Genomic DNA, 17,646 nt, shown 5'->3' with positions numbered 1-17,646 from the left:
AATGTAAACAAATCTCTTGCGGTCCTCTAGTTCCTTTTTGCTTTCTTCTTCAATCCTTTCTACAAACTCATCAATTCTCACATGTGCACTTTCTATGATTTTATGAGTAGACAAATTCAAACATCTATATGCCTTACTCTTGCAATAATATCCTAAAAATATACCTTCATCACCTTTCACATCAAATTTTCCTTTTCTAGATTCTTTCAAGATATTAAATTTACTTCCAAATACTTTTAGGTAACTTTCATTGGGTTCATAGCAATACCATAACTCATAGTGGGTTTTGAATGAGTCCTTCTTCAACTGTACTTAGTTTAAGGTATGAACTACAATGCTCATGGCTTCCTTCTAGTATTTGATAGTAGTGTTCTTTTCAATCATCAAAGTCCTTGCACAATCCATGATAGATCTATTTCTCCTTTTAACTATTCCATTCTTCTCGAGAGTTCCAAGGGTTGATACCTATCTTTTGATTCCTCTTTCAATGCAAAAGTTATTTAATTCATTGGAGATGAATTCACCACCTCTATCTAATCTTAATCATTTTAATCTTTTCCTTATTTCCTTCTCTACTCTTGCCAAATATCATTTGAATTTCTCAAATACTTCTGACTTCTCTCTTAGATACATAACAGTCATCATCTAGAGTAGTCATCAACAAAAAGAATGAAGAATTTTTCTCCACTATAGCTCTCAATTCCAATAGGTCCACACAAATTAGTACACACAATTTCCAAAATATCTTCATATTAATAGTTTTTACTTTTAAAACTAGTGTTTCCCATTTTGCCAATTTGACAATTCTTGCATAAATCAACATCAGGTTTCTTCAAACTAGGAATGCCTCTTACTCCCTGAATTTGCTTATTTTCACCATGTTATCAAAATTTACATGACATAACCTTCTGTGCCATAACCAACTTTCTTCAACTTGAGCAATAAAACATGAGCACTCACCAAGATCAAAATAAAATAGATTACATTTTGTCTATTTTCTTGATCCAATCAGTTTTCCTTTGTCATCCAACAGTCTTGCCTTGCCATGCATGAATTCCACCTTGAATCCAATATTGATTAGCTATGCCACATTCAATAGATTATTTTTTAATCCTTCAACCCAATAGGCATTATCACATACAAGTTCTTTGGTTAATGAGATTTGACCTCTTCCTTTTATGCAACAAGTTTAATTGTTGCCAAACCTTTTGCTACCACCATCATAGTCTTCAAAGTGTTAAAACTTTGTTTTGTCACCAGTCATGTGATGTGAACATCCACTGTTTATGATCCATGTATAATTTTTTCTCACATGAGAGATAAGTGCCATCTTATCTTCATCGTCATCATCATATTCATCTTTTATAGCAATGTAAACTATTTCATCTTCACTGTTATCAGAATCCTTAGCCATAAAATATGTTTTGTTACCTTTTTCCTTAAATGATTTGAAATCCTTCTTGCCATTTCACTTGTGACCTTTCTTTTCATCCTTGCTAGCTTTTTTTGGGAACCTAGTAGCAATGTGACCAATTTCTTCACATGAAAAATAGATTAGGGGAACTTTACCTTTGTATTTTCCTTTGCCTCTAGAATATTTCCTTGCAAGTAGAGCTTCAGCAACTTCAAGATCACTGTCAAAACTTTCCTCTGATTCTTCTTCACTTTTTGATTAAGTGTCAATTATTTTCTTTCCTTTTTCCTTAAGTGAAAGCTTTGCCTCAAATTTAGATTCAATATTCTTGGAAACTGGAACATAATTTTCATAGTTATCTAAGCTCAAAGGTTGTCAATCTCCCTACTAAGGTATCCAAAGTTATCGTATGATTTGTCTCACACCTTCTTTCATGAATTTCAGATACTCTAACTGCATAGATGGGAAGCAGTGTTCTAAGAACTTTACTTACAACTATTTCTTCCTTGATCTCTCCTCCAAAAGCTTTGATTGCACTGACACTTGCCTTGACCCTTTCAACTTATTTGGAAATGTTTTCATCCTCTCTCATTCTCATATAATCAAATTGTCCTCTAAGGCTTTCTGTTTTGGCTCTTCTCACATTTTCATCAAAACCATAGATGTCCTTCATCTTGTTCCACATTTCAAAGGTAGTTTTGCAGTCCTTGATATCATCAAATTCATCATAGCTTAGAGAAGATGCAATATCTATCATCATGGTGTTATGAGTCTTTTTTCTTAGCAATTTCACCAATAGATAATGTACCAGAAGGAATTGTGTATTCTTCATCAAGGTATTTCAATCTTGAATCTCCAATAAAAGCTAGATATAGTCTTATGAGACCCTACCATGTTGAAAAGTTATCTCTGTTAAGCCTTGGAATTTCTCTTTTGTAAGACATCTTAACCTTTAGCATAGGTCCTTGAAACCTTTCCTACAAGCACCAAAAGCTTTGATACCAATTGATGGAAATATTGATGGAGTAACTAAGAGGCAGGGTGAATTAGTTACCACAAAATAAATCCACAGATCCCTTAAATGTATAATAAAACTTATTAATGATGTCAATGTCACTCAGTAAACATGATGTAACTTGATAAATGCAATGTTTGTTATGCTTTAATAGATCTTTAACATTCATAGTGATTAACATGCAAGCATGAAAGAAATGACATGAACACATGAGACACTAGATTTAACATGGAAACCCAATATGGGAAAAACCACCAAGTAACTAGCTACTGATTTTCACTCTTCTAAAGTGAGCCCTGTTAGGAGCCAACCTAGTTAAAGGTTACAAAGTGCATTGTTAGGTGTGACTTTTTCAAAGGATTTAATCACCCTATTAGGAGTGGCCTTGTAAGAGATCATTAGAACAATTCAATGCAATTATCACCTTGTTAGAGGATTTACAACTAGCTATTAAACCAACTTTGTGAAGAGATTTTGGAATCATTGCTATAATGGTAAGAAAGTAACAATGAAATGACCTGAATTAGATGCACCTAAATTTACTGATTACAAATCTCTATTATGCTTCACACTAGATCCTTCATGATCAAATATAATTTTTTTGCTCCTCAAGGATATCTGACCATCCTTCAAATTTGATCACACTTTCTTCTTCAAACAATCAATACACTTGCATACTCACTCATACACTAGAATCTCAACTTGACCTTTTATTTATACCATTCAAAATATCAATTCAGCTCAATTATAACTTACAAGTACCAATAATCATTATCATGGTCGGCTAGAATCAATACTTGAAATAATTAAACTTCATTTTTTCAAATCAAAATCCTTCATTGGCCAACCCTAGTCGGTAAACACTGATCCTAAAGTGATTTCCCATGTTAACTAACAGAAGCTTGGTTAACACTGTAAACTTGCAAAATCCTTTGAAAACTAAGTGAACTTGGTGAACAGTGACTTTTGACCAACTTACCTTCATTAACCATGAGAGCTCGGTTAACACTACTTTTTACCACAATTTCCTTCAACACCCGATTGAGCTTGGTAGACACTATCTATGCAGAGTAATTTCTAGGAATACTCAGTAGATAAGGAAAATTGCCTTGTTGACCAAGTGAGATCAGTAAGAATTGTCTAATAACTAATATGACATTTGTGTAACATTAAAGACAACACACAATTAGACAATTGAATCCAACAATTTACAATTCTACCTTTTGTTCTTTTAAAATCTTCAAATGACCTATGGTTTGATGACTTATTAGATGTCAAAGTTGGGAATGAGCTATTTGTAGATGGTGACATGGTGAGGTTTGAAGTAATAGAAAAAGAAGGTCCCGACATGAAATACCAATGTAGAGATCCTAGATTGTTACTACCATGTGCAAAACTAACATTTTGGAGGTAGGGAAAAGTGGTTCATGAAAGGAATGCCATGCCTCCCACAATATCTTCAAAGGTGATTTCTCATTCACTTAGATGTCACATGTGTTTGTGTTGAGATTAAGTTCTTGCAGACCCTAATGTTCATTTCATCTTGTAGGACTGGCTTGACATTGATTTTGGGATTTTTGAGGGTGTTAATTTCATTGCAATATCTTTTGTGAAGTCAAAAAATGTAGCTAGACATTTGAAAAGCTATATTGCTACCTAATCTTGTGACAAGTAAAGAAAAGATTTCTAAATAAACTTCACTAATTCTCAAGAAAAAAAAATTACTTGTTTGTTAGTATGGTTTTATTATGATTTTACTAATAGATGCACTATAGCTTTTGATGGTAGTTTAATAAGTATATCTCTCACATTTAATCTACACACAATTAAATGTGCAGCTTGACATGGGTGTACTTTGGATCCTTATTCTCTGTAGTGATATTGGTGTCATTGCTAAAATTGAAAGTGTCAACTCTCTAAATAATCTTGAAGATATAATTTGATTGTCTAATGGTGCTATGGTAGCAAGAGGAGATCTTGGAGCATAGATTCCTTTGGAATAGGTTGCATCTATCCAACAACAAATTGTCTAGCTATGTTGGCAACTGAACAAGCCAGTTATTGTTGCATCTCAACTACTTGACTCAATGATAGAGTACCCTATACCAACAAGGGTAGAGGTAATTTCATATTAAGTATTGGACCTTATTAGGTAAAATTTAACAATAATTCAATCATCTCTTTTAGTTTTATAGTGATGGGAGCTAAAAATATATAGTTGTTATTGAGTTTAGAATCTTTAGATAGTGTTCAAAAGTAGTAGCCTTTCCCTATACAATGCCTCTTTCATCTAGTAGGATTTCACCTACACATCACTTTGCAAGATTTCTCTATATATAGTATCACTCCATTCACATGATATGCTAATGGAATTAAGTTAACAATGTTCAAAATGGGGATCGGCAAAAGGCAAGCCAGGTAAAATCAAAGAATGATGTAGTATTTGTAGTTTGGGAAAAGCTATGATTTTGTTACCTTTCATTTAAATACAGTGTGTAGAGATAATAGTAAACATACTATGGAAAGTCAAGGTATTGTTTCTTTAAAAAAATTACTTCTACCTAAGAGTGTTTATTATAGAATATTTTTCTTTTATCTGAGAGGATTTTTGAAATAAAACAAAGCCCTAGCGCACTTCAAATCATATGTTGTGCAATTATACATCATGACATACTATTCTATTGGCTAAACTCTCATTAAGGTTCAAAGTTGAACTTAACAAATTTATTGAAAATATAATATACAAGAGAATTTAAGATGCCCTAATTCTATTCCTAAACTAAAAAACTTTAGTCTACCTTTGCTTCATATTTTCTACTTGTAAGTGCAAGAATGAACCTCGAAAAAGATGGATAGATAGGAAATGGCAATGCAGTAGATTACATCTACTCATGAATAATTGTAAGCTTACTTCTATGAATTAAATTCTATTAGCTTTCTAGGTTTAATTGTGTTTTCCCTAAAATCTCAAAGCTTCAAATGTTCCCAAATTTCTTCTACTTTTTCTTGTGGATGATTATACAAAATTATAAATCACTCTATTTTTTTATATGGATACATAAATACTCATGTTCATTGCCATAGGCAACCTCAATCTCACATTGTTTTCCTTCTCCCTTTAGAAAGGTTTTACACATAATTATCTTCTTGTATGAAACATGCATGGTTAGAGGAGGTTAATTTGGACAAGGTTCCTAGCTCAGGTAGAACTGGAAGAGAAATAAGTCAAAGAACAATTCAAAAGACCAAACATTCAATTCCAACTGAGTGGTAGACTTATATGGGATTCACCAAGAGACTCACATAAAGAACAGGTCCAATTTTCTTTAGAGTATGGAATTATAGTTATAATTAGTTTCATGGTATCCAATAGCCTTCCATATCCAGCAAGAGCTTTTGATATGGCTCATTGTTCATGTTTTTTGATTCTATGGAATAAGTATGGTATGATATTTGATATGTCATGGATGTCTAGAAAATACACTAAATGTGCACATTAATTTCATTTTGGTTTGTAGTTTAAATCCATTAGAAGTGACTATTTGTCATGTTCTTGATTTACGTATGTTTCTATTCCTAATAGGTATCTACTTGTTTGTAGTTGACAAGCTATTAAGGCCTGGTGGTTACTAGGTTTTATTTGGACCTCCAATACACTAAAGCAACATTTAAGTGTTGGAAATAGACATCTAAGGACTTGAAGCAAGAAACAAGATGAAATTTAGAATTTTGCCTATAGTTTATGTTGGAAAAAGATTGTTAAAACTAAAAACCTTGTAATTTGGAAAAAGACATTAGATCGCATGACTCCTTTAGGACATATCAATAGCATTCTGACACCTATTCCATTGAATGAACAACTTCAATCAAATTCTAGGGTACAAATTTCTCTTTTTTATTCTCTTGATTTTAATAAATCATTTACATACTTCAAAGATTCAAAAGAATGTGAACCTGCAGTATGTATTCATTTTTTTGGTACTGGTTTTGTCATATCTTTGACTAAAATTGTATTTGATGGTGTCAAATGTATTAACTATAATCTACAATTTATATTCCTTGGTCCTTGGTATGTGATCCAAGATGAGATAATTCCATAATATCAGTTTTGGTCATTTATTGACTTAGATTAGTGGGAACCTATTGAGTGTGTTTGGAATTAATTCATATAGGAAGGAATCAAGCCCGCTCTTTGAAATATCAAATAGTGTTGGGGGAGAATATTCCTACAGAATTTTATAATTGGACTCATGATATTTGAATTAAGCAATTGGATGTTTTCCTCTTGTCAGTATCAATTTTGTAGTGCTTTGAATATGGAGATTTGTTTTATTCTCTGAGATTTGTAGTTGTATTTTTGGTCTCAGTGTTACTTGCATCAAATACTTGATTACATGTTAGAGAAGGTATTGGTCTCCTGATCTCCTAATTTATAGCTCAATTTACTACACTAAATTCAATTCCAATTTTCACAGTATAATTTTTAATTCCAATTTTCATAGTATAAATAATCAGATTTTGAATACATGTATGAAATAATCAAATTTTGAAAAAGGGGTCTACTATAAATTTTAGTTCAATTCCAATCTTCTATGAAGATCTTAATTTTTTCTTTATTATCTACATTATTATTATTGAATCCTTGTTATATTTTATTTTTTAGAGTAAGTGGCAAATTTAAGATGATTGAATTTTTTGAGTGATCTATAACATGAATATGTTTGTGTGCATAGGCAAGACCTAAAGAGGTTGAGTATAAACTTAGTACTACCAGGTATCCAATGGTTGGCAATAAATTACCACCCTTGCCACCATCCATGCATAGGAAGTTTGAAAATGTTGACAAGACATAAGATACAAGCACATTAACACAAAGAAATCTGCACACTTATGCTCTACCAGTTCTAGTTTGTGGTGGAAGTAGGAATACAACTAATAGAGGAAGTAAATTTGAAATGGGATTAGGGATAGTAAGTGGAATTGAGATTGTTTCCTCTCTATGGCATACATCTCCATTATCACAATCCAATAATCAATATACAGGATCAAAAAAGAATGAGTTGAATCTTGTTAAATCAGCTAAAAACCTTCGTACTACTCACATATTGAGTCAAAATGGCATATTAAGAGGTCAACCACTTTTGGAAGAGCCAAATATAGGCATTCAAGTAAACACATTACATGTGCCAACTTCAGTTGAAAGGATGCCTATGGTAAGTTTTGATATTCGAGATGCTTCTAATTCTAAGAGAATCAAATTGTTGGTGTTTGAAACTACTGAGCAACAAAATTCTCAATATCACAATGAAATTACTCACACAATCTAAGGATTAGCCAATTCCTAGTAGCAATTACATGAATAAACCACTTTGACCCAACTTCAACAAAACCAAAAATAGTTTTCTACTCTTTAGGCTCTGCTAAACCAAGGTGGCTATACCTAGGGATGATTCTAATGCAAATTGTGGTATGAAATTATCTTAGTTTCATTTTGATTCTCATCTTCTACCCTCAAGCACGTACACAATTTATCAATTTTCTCTAAAAGCTTTTAGATCTATATGCATCCCCTATAAGCAGATCTAGTTATAAATCTCCTATCAGTTTACAAGTATTCCTAGAATTACTGGCTATCTAAGACTTAGAAAACTATATGCAAATGAGTGGTAACCAGCATTTGTGACTTTAAAAAAAATGGAATGAAATGGTTCTAATTTTAAAATAATTTGATATGTAGCAGCAAAATTCACCCTTGCTCACTTCTGACTTATGTGACTAGTGCCTTATCCATTGCGCAGAGTCTTAACTATTGGTGGGAGATCTAATTCAAATAACTTGTAAATGAATTAATCAATTTTAATCACCCATTTCCATTCTTACAAAGTATCCTTTTATAAACTCATAAACCCTATTGATTCATTGAAGAATTTCTATAATTCCTTGAATTAAAAGCAACAGTGAAATTAGTATACAACCCATCCAAATTGCATTCAGCCAAGTTAAACCTTATTTAAATGACTTCAAACTAAACAAATCCACAAAATGGAGATAGAAATTGATGACACAAATATAGTGTAAATACCCCTTTGTATTATCCTTTCAGATGACTATTACAATGACCAATAGAAATAAATTAAAAGCCCATAACAGATTGCTTTCTCTGTCATTTTAATATGTTATCAGAGAGTACAATTGGATTGACTAAATGTACTTTTATTGAAAGAAAAAAAAATTCTAAAAGTTTTGGACCCCCCACAATGCCTTGAAAACTCAGTTATATAACATGAGTTGCAACAAGCAAAGGGCAATTGTGGTTGACAGGTGTCTTTTTACAACAATACAATCACTCCTCATAATATCCTAGACAACTGATCACAAAAAGAATCATCAAAATTGCTTGCAAATGCAAACAAAAGCATCATAGCTTCAAATTTGTCTTTTTCTCTAACTACTCCCCATTGGAAAGGCCTTTATCTCTGTGATTGCTTCTTAAACAATGACTTCTCTCTTAGTGGACCACTCGCATGTCTTGGTTGTTGTTAATTCATTAACTAATTTTTGCCACCTGGCATCTATAATCACTTTTCCTTCTGTAGTAAACCTATTTAAATCAATTTCAATTTTGAATAGGGTATGAACCAACTCATTGAAAAGACACTCATCAATATCATTTTTGAAAATGCAGGCCACTTGTGGTAGGTCAACAATATGATCAAAGGAATTAGACCACTCATTGAGATCCTTTACTTTTCCATCAGAATCAAGAATAGAAAGAATTAAAGAATGAAAACCATTTGTCAAAATCTTCATTTTACTTTGTATTACCACCATCTTTCCTATAAAAAAACTAGAACAAATCTTTCACCGTATCCATACCTTCTTTCACAACAATAACTTTATCTAGCAAGTTTGGCTTTTTGGCTAACAATGGTATCAACGTGTCAAAAAATTTCATATACGGTCCCCATTGTTGGAAAATTGAATCAAGCCATCCTACTGCATCCTTGCACACATGTTCTAAAGATTACAAATTAATGAATGTACTATAAGCATCTTGAGATATTCTTTTCAAAATACTTATCCTATGGCTTAATACATTCATCATAACACTTTTCTTAGTTTTGTTGTTAGATAGAGGAGTCTTTGTTTCTACATTCACCATTGGCACTGGCACTATTACCCCTATAGGTATCTCATCTATCTGAACCTCTACCTCTACAGCATGCCCTTTTTCTTCCACTTTCCTTAGTGCTTGTTTTGCCTCTAATGCATTCTTTAGTTGTTCTTTGAGGGATATTATTTCTACTTCTAGATTTTGAATTTTCTCCTCCAACTCTTCTATTTGTTGTCTTTGTACATAATTTTTTTTAAGCTCCTCTTCATACAATGTTATGGTGTCAAGACATTCATTATACACTGTAGCTAGCTTATCCTCAATTTCATCCACCTTTACCTCATTCATGAGAGCAAAGTGTTTGACCAAGCTAGAGATTTCTTTCCCGGTAGTGTTCTCTAATGTCCATACAATCGTATTTCCCTATGTAGTCTCCTACATATCCATCATTCTGGGATTTTTGTTGTTAGGGACCACACTCCACACTACTAGGGTTTTTGTGTCTATATTAAACCCCGATCTTATCTTAAATCCTTCACTGCTAGTGGCCTCATAGCTTATAGCTTTTCCTTGTCTTCTCATTTGATCTAGAACAAAAGCCCTCTCAATATCCCAATGTGGTATTAGAATCATACCACTCCTATGTACTATCTCTCTGGCTTCTGCAGAGGTCATTGTTTCACTCTCAAGGTCATATGCTAGTAGTTTTTCAACTAACTCTCTATTCTTCTCTAGATCTTCCCCAGGCATAAGACTCAATGTGAGCTCATTTTGTTTTATTTTATAAAGAAAACTTTTAAATTCTGATGATTTAATGAAATCATCATCTTCCATGAATTTCTCAGATTGAATGAGCCTATCATCCAATCTTGATGCTACAATCTGAAGCTCAGTAGAGGCCTTCCCTGCTTTTGTATCCCTTTGGTGTAAATGATTTTTCCTAATATCAAAAAATACTCACTATTCCCTAGCATTACTTGTAGGGCTCTACTTACCACCTTTTCAGGGATGTGCATTGTCTTTTGTCTTTTATTTCCTTTTGGCATCCAAGTTGAAGTTGATGGTTTCTCCTATTCTAACTCAATCTCTAATTGTGTATCTAGCTTAGGATATTCTCTATTTACAATGGCTTCCTCTCCCTCTAGTTCATGTGGCATTTGTGACATGATGTAGTTAAAATTATCCACCATTTTTCTCAATTTATTAGTATATGGAATCTCTGTATAGAAACCCTTAAAATCAGCTTTGGTCCTCTTCAAAGCCTCCTCTACTCTCCTTTTCTCCTCATATTTCTTCAATAACTCATCAGCCTCCCCTGTTGCTACTATGTTGGCAATTAAGTCCTCTACATGGAATGGCTTGCTTGGAGGCAGGATGTATCCCCTAATGGCCTTGACCTCATTGGTAATGTAATTTTTGGGGTCATACATCCTATAAGGCCCAGTAGCAAATTTGTATTGGCCTAAATACTCACTTAATTCCTCAAATGAATTCTTGCCTATTTCAAATTCTCCCACTTTAAAGGTTCTACAAACAAAATTAGGCTTGTGTAGAGAGGGAGGGATCATTTCTTTATTCATCAATAAAAATTGCTAGAAGAATTCAATAATGGCCAATCTAGGGGGTAAATGTTTAGGTAGAAAATGAGAAGGCTATGGGCATGCAAACACTCTCATTAAAGTGCACTCCTTTAAAAAATAGATACTCCCCTAGTTATGATCTAATTTGGTTTTTTCATCTAAGAATGATGGCCTAAGAAAAGTCTTCAAAACATTTGGTGCCCTAAAGAAAGTATGATCTAATTGTCTCATGATAACAGAACTGAATAAATTGAAAAACACAAGTGCATTTGAATAATGAAAGTTTTTATCCCAAATTTGAGTCCACAGTTGCTCAGGTAACTCACCAAATTCATAAGAAGTTTGATCAATGAAGTCTGGACTGATGTAACCAATGTTGTGATATAGAATAAGATGCATCAGTAGTGAGTAATGGTGGAATGTGAAATTCTTCATTTCTCCCTTCTTTGCACTTACAAGCTGATCGTGCATGTTGTTAATGATGAAAGCCACATAGTCACACTCCTTATGGTGGAAGGGATCTTGTATATCACATGCCATCAAAAATAGGAAACCATAAACACAATCCTCTGCACCATCAGTCCCCAAAACTTTGTGTAGCCCATAGACTGTGTTCTTGAAATAGTTCTTAAATCTGCTCAAGGGTAGAAAATCCCCCACTTTCCTTGGAATCATTCCTACCTTTTTCACATTATAAGGGATATGGGGTAACATGACATTTTTTACAAAGTAGGTGTTATTACTCTCAACTTTCCTCTGCAAGTCCTCAAGGTCAATAGGTGAATCCATCTGACCTTCCAATCCAAAAGCTTCTATAAAAGAAGTTCTATCCAATGTGCACAAAAAGCTCCCATTATGTCTTTGAAAGGTTCTTGTGACTGGATTATAAGAATTTATCAATGCTTTCAATAGGTCCACATCAACAAATACTTCTAGATACATCCCTAACTAGAAAATAAGGGTCTCTAAAGATATGGTCATTTTCTGAAATAGCATTTGATGACCCTAGAAGGATTTTTAGCCAGTCCTCTGCATGCTTGTTTGGTTTTTTGACCGTTGACTTCTTCTCACTCTTAACAGCACCCTTTTTCCTTTTCCCTTCCATTATGATTTCCACAACATCATCACCTTCATCTTCAACCTCAACCTCTTCTTCAAGAATTTCTTTGACTTCTTTGTCAGCCATGTTCTCTTCAAATTATATTTTTATTTCTTTCACAGTAGCACAAAACACACAAAGCTCTACAACTTTCAAATTTTAGAATAGAGTAGAAAACAAGCTTCTTCGAAGTGGAAAATACTTTGATATTCAATCAGCTCTTTGATGTTTTAATCATGCAACTACTAGCCTTTTTAAATAAATTTAGCATGCACGAGCTTTAAAATTGTTCATGCAAGTTTTCAGCAAGGTATATCAACCATGAAATTTGATCTTAGTGTACTTTTTAGTGCTTTTATTTTACTTGGCTATGGTGATTTTGTCCTTTCTACTTACTTGGTATGACACATCAGCAACTTTTCTTCAAAATTTGGTCTTCTTTTCTTACGCTAAGTCAAGACCTTTCATTCTTTGTAACCCTAAGAACACCTTTGGTAGGCACTCACGTTCCTCTGGTGATGCTTTAAAAGATCCCAAGCATGAGAGCGTTAGGGCCTTTTAAACACTGCACTGAGATTTCTTTTACGCCTTTATGCAACCCTTCACCTCGTAGAATCTCAAACCTTCTCAACTAGTGTCTTTGTTCTTACATGTCAAACATCCCTCATATTAGCATAAAACCCTCACCGATACCTTCTTTTTACCTTTTACATTCATACGCACATGTACCAGCAGAAAGCCTAAAAAACTCCTTCACGCTACTTCACTTTCTTCATTACCCAGGACACCATAAGACTTCAAATTTCAACCTTTGATCATACACTGAAAGCTTTACCCATAGAATCATAATACCTTTTACTTTTCATAATTTATCTTTTACGCCCTTATAGGCAACCTTTTACCTCGTAACATCGGAAAGCCTTATCAAATGATATTGTGCTCTTACATTTATCCTTTCTCATAGAGGCATAAAGTCTTCTCTTCATCTCCCTTATCTATCCTTTTATGCTTATACACTGAAACTTAACTCATAACCATAAAAAATAAGGATAAAAGGCTCTTTTCTCATATGCTTAACTTGCAAGCATAAAGGCATAATGATAAACTTCCTTTTCACTTATCAACGACCAAGATTTGATCTTAGAAAATTAGAAAATAACATCATCATTTATTTTACACACATGCAAAATTTAGAACTTAAGTTGTATGCAATGCAAGCTAGGCCCATCTAACCTGATGAAATGTCATCATTTGATTTGCCTACACCAGGGCCCATCTGACAACTCAACAAGTCCCACTTAACATGGTCACCACTAAAACATGACTTTATGGTTATCCTCCAGCTTAAAGAGTGTAAGCACATAAACATGACTAGACATTACTTTTTCTCTTACGAAATCCTTTTACCTATAGAACTGTAAAACATTTCATGTATCCTTTCAAACCATCCTTTACATTGTGCTAGGGTATTATGCTATTACGCCTTCCATTAGAATGTACAAGCATAAATCACAACTCAATACTCTTTCGCCCTTTCGCTCAACTGTTTACTCGTAACCCCATAAAGTGATCTAACATGTCTCCCTTAAAACCCTTTTATGATCACACACTTAATTACTTCAATGTATGACTAGGAATACCCTTTGTAGCTTCTTCCACCCACCCACTTAACTACTCACAGTAAACTCGTAATACAACTTTTAAAGCACAAAAATAACTTTACGCTTCTTCACTTAAAGACCATTCGTATGATCGGGAAGCCTCAAGATGAACTATTCTGCTATTATGAAAAATAAAAATGTATCCTCGTAGAACATGAAATCCTTTACACTATTACGCTGCATTATGAAACGTGACCACAAAAACATGAGGAAGAAGGTATTCCACTCTTACATGAAACCCTACACCGTAAAATCGTAAAGGGAAAATTTTAAGTGCTTTGCAAATCTTTTTGAAATTTTGAAAAGAGACCTAGGGTTTTTTCACACTTAGGGTATTTTCATGGCTGAAAATTTGAGAGACAAACCTTAAGAATTTAATAGATTTCAACAACACACGAATCAGGGCACGACTAGGGTAACTTAAAAATTTTGAAAATATGAGGAATGAAAATCCTAATCTGCAAAATATAAAGACCTAACTAATTTTTCACCTAAATTTTAGATTTTTCTTACTGTGAAAAATTAGGCCAACACAAATGACATATTGTTTTAGGTCCATTGACAAGAAATTTGTGGTCTAATCAGTCAAGTATACCTCGTAGTGGCCCATTGAAATCTAAGCATATAGAATCTTCATTTAAATCTAGAACTATCCTACATTCCTCAATATCTCATCTTGGTAGTCGTTCAAAATTCTCTCCCAATGTCTCACCTCCTAATCTATCTCCACCCCACAAAACCACACTATATGAGCTTCCCAAGACACCTATTGATTCAGTGAAGCCCTTAAAGTCTTCTAACTTATCTAATATAACTCATTCAGCACCTTTGTTGGGTAAGAAGAGTCAAGAGAATTTAATCGTACAAAATCCTGGATCAACAAGCCTAAAGCTTGCATCTCCATTGCCTCCACCTCCTCCTTGTCTTGCAACTCGTAGTCTATCTATACCATCTAGTGGTCTAAAGGGTCATTTTTTTGCAGCTACCAAAGAGTACAAAAGTCTCAAAAAATATAAAGCTCCTTAAGGAAGCTCCTTTGCCACCTTTGACGCCCATCCCATTTCCTAGCACTAGAGCAAAACAATCAAGTGCAAATATTTTTGGCAAATCTAGAGAATCATTATAAATGAGTATGCTTTACAAGAATATATATTTAGTTTTATTTTTCCTTGAAAGTTTCCTATTAAATCATAATGTGTGACCATGCCTTTATACTCTTTTAGATCTCAGAGTATTATGTAAATGGTGAAGTATATAGTTTACATGTAAGTATTCATACAAAGATTGAAGAAGTATGATACATCTGCTTTGATGAGATAACAAGAGTTTGTGTCTAATGTTCATGATATCATAGAATCTCAAACAATCAACCCTTAAGAATTTTAATTATAAGCACTCTGATAATTCAGGTCCAAGTTTAAGTATGAACTTTTGGTTACTTTAAAGAGGCAAATATAATTCTACAAATATGATTATCACCATCTTTGATTATTTTCCATCTTATTTATGTGATGATCTTGTTGTGATGCTATCTTTGTTTCAGTCTAGATGCACGTGCATTTCTTTATCTTGATAATTGTGGATCAATACGACCCTTTTTGGTTGTGACAAGGCTCCTTAAGGGCTTGATTATGGTGTATAAATATGAATAGATGTGATTGATGTCCTTTGAGAAGTAATTTAGTCTTCTTCAATAAGTTTTGAGGAGGCATGATTGTAGAAGTCACATCAAACCATTTTGTCTCATGCAAAAAATCACACTTCTTCATGTAGCTTAATCAAACTTGTTAATTTGGTCAACTAATTATATTTCCTTTAGTGGCAATCATGGATGCTTTCCTTAATATATGAACTATTGTTGTTTGTTATAAATAAATCATAGTTATGGATTATCTTTTCTCCTTACACAATATTGTCATTATTATCATATTCATTATGTATATCATCTTGATGAGTCGACTGGCCACTTTTATCATTCTGCTCAATCCATCCAATTGTAGACTATTGGTTCCTTGATTGTCCAATGATCAATGATTGATTTTCATGCATATTTACCTTTCATATAAATTTTTGTGCATAGTTTCTAAGTTTACCTTTCATATTACTTGTTGTGTATAGTTGTTGAGTTTTCTTACACTATATAATAGTTGTTTCTCATCCCACAGCTTCTATATTTCTAGTTCATGTGTTGTTGAATTGCTCAAAGGGTGAATCTTGTCTGAGGTAAGTCAACCATATGCTTTTACAATGTCAACCTCATGGAGATTAGAAACCTTATATTAATGGGTGGCTTTGACCCCAAAAAAATTGGCTACATCTACATCACTCACATAATTGATGGTGACCTATGCATAAATGTCCAATTGTTCCATGTTGTATCAAGCAATTGTTTCTTATCCAAGCCATTTAATTTGTAACCTTTTAAATCTTTGCAAATATAAATTTGGAGTAGGAGAATTTTTCTTCTCAAAGGTTTCCTCTGATTGTAAAGTGTCCATTCCATTATCTGTTGAACAATCTTCAATAGATAATAGAATAAATGCTTTACAATGAAAGGACACCTTTGAGAAAGAAAATTCTCCTGCTCCAAATCTTTGTAGAGATTTAAAAGGTTACACATTAAATGGCTTCAATAAGAAATAGTTGCTTGATACAGCATTAAAAAAAATTGACCAAACATTGGTGGAAATTTTGACCAATTCTTGATAGTTTTCTACCAAGAATTTGTCAAAATTTCCACCAATTATTAAAATAAATTGACCAAACATTGGTGGAATTTTGGACCAATTCTTGATATTTTTCTACCAAGACTTGGTCGAAATTTCCACCAATCATTAAAAAAAATGACTAGAAACATTGGTGGAAATTTTAATCAATTCTTGATAATTTTCTACGAAGAATTGGTCACAATTTCTACCAATTCTATAAAAAAATTGACCAAACATTGGTGGAAATTTTGACCAACAATGACAAATTAGAGCTAGCAAAAATTAAAAAAATTTGACAAATGTATTAGCCAAAATTTTGATTGGTCAAAATTTTGACAAGAAAATTTACCATTAACTACTTGGTCAAAATTTTGACCAAAATTCATCGAAAACTGAGTCCAAATTTACTAGTGTTATGTGGTTATCATACATTGATAATTTTTTTTGGTGCAACTTATACTCATGGAGCTAATTTGTGTACTAATATATACATCCACTGTTGATACAATAACAGAGACCACTACTACTAAAGCTGAACCATTTCTTAGATTAGCCTATGTTACTAGTACTAGTTCATTTGCAGGGTCATTATTGTTGAACAAGAAAACTATGTTTTCATTAAAAGTAGCAAAGCTTCTAAGTACTTTAAATTTGTAATTATTTACATTGTAACTGTGGTTTACTTATACATAACTCATTTTGTACTGATAATCCCATGATATTTGTGTAGGAAATGATGTTTTTTTATGATACTCTTTTTGAAATGACATTGAAGCTATTTGGTCCCACCATACATAAAAGGTACATAGCTCCATATCATTGGTACAATATTTTTCTTTTCTTCCATTTATTCTACTATATTAAATTTATGTATCTAACAATTTTTTTTTACAAAAAGATGGAATGAATAGGGTCCTGAATTAAAAAATCAGCTTATTACATCTTTAGAGGACCTCTTTGGAAAAACATTTTTGACAGTTCCCTACTTCTTAAAAGAGCATCCAAACATATAAATACTATGAGGGATCAATATAGAAGAGCTCTAAAGGATAACC

The 17,646-nt window shown here is 33.0% G+C and overlaps 2 pseudogenes; both read left to right on the top strand.

Annotated features, from left to right (window-relative positions):
* LOC149559827 (uncharacterized) overlaps positions 1-7,756 on the top strand; it is a 45,301-nt pseudogene extending 37,545 nt beyond the window's left edge.
* A 6,332-nt stretch (positions 7,757-14,088) lies between these two features.
* Positions 14,089-15,009, top strand: LOC149559826 (uncharacterized; annotated as a pseudogene).
* Positions 15,010-17,646: the final 2,637 nt, after the last annotated feature.

Source organism: Cupressus sempervirens, chromosome 4 (assembly GCF_028749045.1).
Source record: "Cupressus sempervirens isolate cs-2001-9-10 chromosome 4, ASM2874904v1, whole genome shotgun sequence".
Lineage (NCBI taxonomy): Eukaryota > Viridiplantae > Streptophyta > Pinopsida > Cupressales > Cupressaceae > Cupressus > Cupressus sempervirens.
This window is presented reverse-complemented; position numbering and strand designations above follow the sequence as displayed.